Source organism: Lissotriton helveticus, chromosome 5_1 (assembly GCF_964261635.1).
Source record: "Lissotriton helveticus chromosome 5_1, aLisHel1.1, whole genome shotgun sequence".
In the NCBI taxonomy this organism is placed as follows: Eukaryota; Metazoa; Chordata; class Amphibia; order Caudata; family Salamandridae; genus Lissotriton; species Lissotriton helveticus.
This window is the reverse complement of record NC_136065.1, coordinates 390,904,741-390,910,740: the sequence shown is the minus strand read 5'-3', so window position 1 is coordinate 390,910,740 and position 6,000 is coordinate 390,904,741.

Genomic DNA, 6,000 nt, shown 5'->3' with positions numbered 1-6,000 from the left:
CACTCCAACTAGGGCTCTTGCCACTACAGGGGCTGTAGTGGTCCTAAGGGGAATAGCCTCAGGATACCTGGTGGCATGGTCCACCACCACCAGTATAAACTTGTGTCCTGATGCTGTCTGGGGTTCCATTGGACCAACAATGTCAATCCCCACTCTTTCAAAGGGAACCCCCACCACAGGTAGTGGTATGAGGGGGGCCTTTGTTGTGCCACCTGACTTACCACTGGCTTGGCAAGTGACACATGAGCGACAAAACTCCTTGGTATTCTCATTCATATGGGGCCAGTGAAAGTGTGAGACAAGCCTGTCCCAAGTCTTTGTCTGACCTAAATGACCTGCAAGGGGAATCTCATGGGCCAAGGTGAGAAGGAAACCTCTCAGAGACAAGGGGATGACCAGCCTCCTGGTTGCACCAGGCTTGGGGTCTCTTGACTCAGAGTACAGGAGTCCATCTTCCCAGTATACCCTGTGGGCACCTGTGGCATTCCCTGCAGCCTCAGCAGCAGCCTGCTGTCTGAGGGGTTCAAGGGAAGGGCAGCTCAACTGTTCCTTCCCCAGGTCTGCTCTGGAGGGTCCCCCTGAGCCCAGAAACTCAACTTGATCAAGTTCAAGCTCTTTAGGCTCAGTTTCCCTCAGCTCTTCTAGATCAGCCTCCTCAGAGACTTGATCCTCAACCTGGGGCAAGGGGGAAGGCAAAGCCTTACCCTTACTGCTCTTCTTCTTGGAAGGTGTCTGGTCCCTAATTTCAGGATCCAGCACCTGTTCAGTGGGGCATCTTCTGGCCTGTGACCTAGTCACAGCAAGCACATGTGCTGGCAAGCCTAACATCTCCATGTGAGTCCTCTGCTCCACTTCTGACCATTGTGATGACTCCAAATCATTGCCCAACAAACAATCAACTGGGAGGTCTGAACTGACTACAACTTTCTTTTGTCCCTTCACTCCACCCCAGGAGAAAGCTACAATTGCCACACTATGACTAGTAGTGACATTGCTGGCATTGGTCACCAGGAAATCAGTACCTGGCATGATCTGTCCAGGGTCCACAAAGTTTGGTGTCACCATGGTGACACTGGCACAAGTGTCCCTATAGGCCTGAGCCATTTTGCCATTAATCAAAGGTGTCTGCCTGTATTTGCCCAAAGTATTGGGACTTATCTCAGGGGACATATCCATATCCCCTGTACAGACAAGGACAGCCTGAGTGAGTGTGCCAACTAAGTTGTCAGACCCCTCAGTACCCAAGGTTAACCCCACTAATGCCTTGGGAGTGACACTACCACTACTGACTGTACTAGGGGGTGCAGTTGCTTTAGGAGCTGTAGTGGCAGGAGTTTGTCCTCCTCTTTTGGTGCACTCACTAAACCAGTGAGATTTACTTTTGCAGTACTGGCACCACCTTTTTGACTGGCCTTCTTGAGTCTTCTTCTTCTGGGAAGCCTGACCCCCACCCTCTTTGGTTTGTTGGGGACCTGGTGAAGACTTCTGGTCATTTTGCTCATTCTTAACATTACCCTTCTGGTCTGCTTTCTTCTGACCACCCTGGTTCTGGTTCTGCTTGATCCTTGTCCTGACCCATTTGTCTGCCTTCTTTCCCAATTCTTGGGGAGAGGTCAGATCTGAATCAACAAGGTGCTGGTGCAGCAACTGGTTCTGACAATTGTTCAAAATTTGTTCTCTCATCATTAGATTATACAATCCTGTGTAATCTGTAACCTTGCTACCCAGCAACCAGCCCTCCAAAGCCTTAGTGGCACAATCCACAAAATCAGACCAGTCCTGAGACTGAGTTTTCTGGGTGTCTCTGAACAGCAACCTGTACTGCTCAGTGGTTAAACCAAACCCATCAACCAGTGTATTCTTCAGGACCTGGTAATTGTTAGCATCCTCCACTCTTGTAGTGAGGAGCTTATCTCTACCTTTACCATCAAAGGAGAGCCACAGTATAGCTGCCCACTGACTCTGGGGAATGCCCTGCACAGTGCAGGCCCTCTCCAGAGCAGCCATCCATTTCTGGATATCATCCCCTTGCTTAAAGGGGGGCACTATTTTAGTCAGGTGTTTAGTATCTAAACCCTTCTCTCTATCTCTTGGGAGATTGCTACCACCAGTGGGAGCTAGCCCACTCATCTGCTGCTCTCTTGCCAGGGCAAGCTTCTCTTTGGCCAGGGCAATTTCTTCCCTTTCAATCCTCAGTTCAGCTTGTCTCATCCTAGCTTCATGCTCCCTTCTCTGAGGGGAAGTAAATCTCCTCTGTGGAGGATTCCTTCTCCCCTGAGAAGAGGCATTAGAGTGCCGAGATCTATTGGAGTCCCTAGAAAGAGATCTATCTCTCCTAACTCCAAGGTTAGGCCCACTTCGGGTTAGTACTGGGGGTCCCCCAGATCCTAGCCCAAGTAAGTCTAAGTTGGTCCTAGTTAGCCTTCTGACTACCTCAAGACCTTTGTCTACCTCATCCCCAGAGAGTACCTCCTGATCCTCCTCCTCAACTGCTGAATCAGTGTTGGGGAGATCTGGATCCCCAGAGGTTCCCTCTAAGGCTGGCATGTTCTCATGTAACTGAGAAAGCTTTCTGGCATCATATGTCTCTAAGAGACCTATCAGAAAGGGAGTGGTGGGGTTAGACCCCTGCTTCAGTTTTCTGGAGACACAGATTTGTCTCATCTCCTGGAAACTGAGAGCTGCATATCTTGAAGTGACCTGTGGAGGGTCAACACTGACCAGGGGAGTCTCAGTAGATTCTCCCTGGGTAGACATGCTTTTCTAGTGAGGTGTAAGTGGTGCACTTACCTACACTATATGTTTGCCTACTGATCCCTTGCTAGAGTTGTAGTTTAGGGTGTGCTAGGCCCTAGGAGCTACAACAGCTGGTTCAGTAGAACTCAGAGTATTCTAAGCTAAGTTATATGTACCTTTAGTACTTATGTGATCTTTCACAAGATATTCTTAGGGCATGTGTGGTAAAACAACAGCAAGCTCAAATCCCAACCGCTGCTCACCAATGTGAGAAGTTGGCCTGATGTGCAGTGCTCACTATTCTAGTGATCACTATATATCAGTCCAAACAACCCTTATTGATGATTGGTTGTAAGTCAACCTTATAGACCAGCTATCCTAGTAGCATGGATACGAGCAGTCTAAGGCTAAGACTCTAGAGGGCGTGTTAAGCCAGCTGTTTTACCATCACATTACCCCTTGAACACCCAGTGAAAGGACACCACACAAGTGTTATGAAAATAAACAGTGTATTTATTAGAATCACAACAACCCTGTACTCTTTATGAGGACAGGGTGCTAGGCACACAACAAAACTCTTACGAAAATACTTAAGTTAGCACGTTATACACAAATGCCCGAGGGGCACGAAAAACCATATACTTTAAAAGTGGAATGCGAATTACTAGCAGGTAAGTAACAGTTCTAATAGGCTTTGGAATCGCTAGGACTTGACTAGGGAATCGTTAGATTACTACTAGGAGACCTAGGGGACTCGGGTGCAGAGTGTGCACTCTCACGCGGGATGCGGGACAAAGTCTATGGAGGCTAGTAAAGGCAAAGTTAGTGTTCACGGGCGAACCCGACCTGGTAGGAAGAAAACGACAGTGGATCCTGACCCTAGGATAGTGAGGCTATGCTGGGACACCGAAGTGCCGAAGTTACCTAGCCCAGGGGCTGCAGCTGCATAGGTCTGAAAAGACGTCGGGGATCTCGTTGCCGGACCAGGAGCCTGGAAGGAAGAAGTTGCTGGCAGGCGACCAGTGAAGAAAAGTTCGATGGATCCAAGCCTGGATCAAGGAAGAAGGAAACCTGAAAGCAGAGGGGACCAAGTTCTTGAATCACTAGCCAGTGATTAAGTGGGCACCAGGATGGCACCGGGCGAAGTCACCGCAGTCAGGTGAGTGGGCGCTGCTGGGCTCTGCAGTCTCTCGGACCAGGAGGCGTTGTCGGCGACCAGGATGGAGGTGCGAGCTGTCCCACGAAGGTTCTTGCTGTCGACGTCGCTGGACCCAGGATTGGGCAACAAGTCTTGGCAAATGCAAGGCCCACGCGGTGGACCTAAAATGGCGTCTTGAGTGGACCAGGAGGGTCCAGGGTACTTCTCCGATGGAGGGAAGCAAGGGCCAGTCTGGAGCAACCAGACCAGCAGCAGAAATGTCGTCGGGCGTCGTCAGGAAGGCCACAAGCCAGCGGGCTAGTAGCCAAACAACGCGGTGAGCAGCAAAAAGCAGAAGGGCCCCACGCAGATCGTGGAGATGCTGGGGGGCTGCTCTTCGGTGCTGGAGCTGCTCAGGGTGGGGGCTTCTCGGACCCCAAAGCACTCACCAGGAATTCACTCGGCGGGCTTGCTGGAAAGAAGTCGTGCAGTCTTGAAGATGGCCGGTCCCTCGAGGTCTCGTCACACCCACGAATCTCAGCGTGACTGATGATGCAGGTAGAGGTCAGAGGTGCCAGGGAAGCCGGTTCTCGTCGAGCTGGGCAGTCGGATTCCGGAGGAAGGACTTGCAGCAGACCGCAGTGTTCTTAGATGGTGCCTGCGGATGCAGGGTGACTACTCCTTAGTCACAAGGGAGAAATCTTAGGAAGAAGTCTTGAGTTCCTTTCGCAGAAAGTAGTTTCAGGATTCAAAGATGATCTGATTTGGAAGGGGGCCAGTTCCTACCTTTATCCTGTAAAAAGGGGCTGGCACGCGACTAAGTCCTGCCCTATGGGTGGGACTAGGAGGGGGGTGGTTACACCCACTTCCTTGGCGGGCTTTTCCCCAGCACAGGGTCTGGAGTGACCCTGGAACTGGTTCCAGCCAGCCTATGCACAGTGAGCACCGGGGTGCCACGTGCAGTCACCTTCCTCTAAAGCCCTGCCTACCTACAATACACAAAACCCTGTCTGGGACGGTGCTGGCACCGCCCCTGGCAGGAAACCCTTTGTCCTTATCTCCTGCTCTGGGAGGACTCCCAGCAGCAGGAGGGCAGACTTGTGTCTCGGTGGCAGCATCCATTTTGTGGATGCTAAGGCTCTGTCTGACTTTAACCGGGGTTAGGGGTTACATACATGTCGTGTCCCTCTAGAAGGGTGGAATGCTAACCCCGTCGCCAGAATTGGTGAGGGGTTAGTATTCCAATTCATATGACACCTTACTCGACATGTTTTGATAAAGCGATACCAGAGTTGGCACATAACCGCGAGGATTATAATGCACTTAAGAGTATATGGTATGCGATATCATGGAAACGGCCAAGGGATAGATCCCGAAAGCCGCAGACAGGCTCAGCTCATGCCAGAGCACCATCTCACACGATTCCAAGCACTCTGCCTTCAGGATTGTTAAGGCCTGCCATAGGAGTGACTGATAGGAGATCTGTGTGTCCATTTTAGGGTTAGATATAGGTATACTATATCTAAAGCAAAGGGTGAGTACACCACCTTGCCCCAGCTGTCGTGCAGCCAGTTGTGTCAGTTTTAGTTAGTCAATCCAGGGGTGGCACAATACATGCTTCAGCCCCTGGGAGACTTCTGGGTGCACCTCAGCCCTGGGTACAGGGACTTGGAGAGGGCCCAGGGCCAATTCAGTACCTGAGTACAATTCGGATAGAGAGAACAGCTAGGCTGTGGGTCTGATTAGCAGGCCCACAGCCAGGGAAAGTCGTAAACCAGTGCAGCAAAAAGAAAAAATCTGGGTGATCATAGGATTGCAGACCCTACTCTCCTACAAACGCTGATCAAATTTAGAGATAGGCCATGACACATGTCCTGTATGCAATGCAGGCTACGAAATTGTCAGACATGTTTATTTTTTCTGCCTAGTGTATATATTTCCCAGATTTAAAAAGAAATCAAACTATTCTGTTCAATATATGCTCATGGAATGTTAGAGTCCTGAAATCAACTTTAAATTATGATGACGCCCTATTACTTACAGAAGTATGACATCCTCAACCTCCAGGAGAATTTAGCACTTGAGTAAACTTCACTGATCTGATTTATAGAGATTTTTAGCCCAGC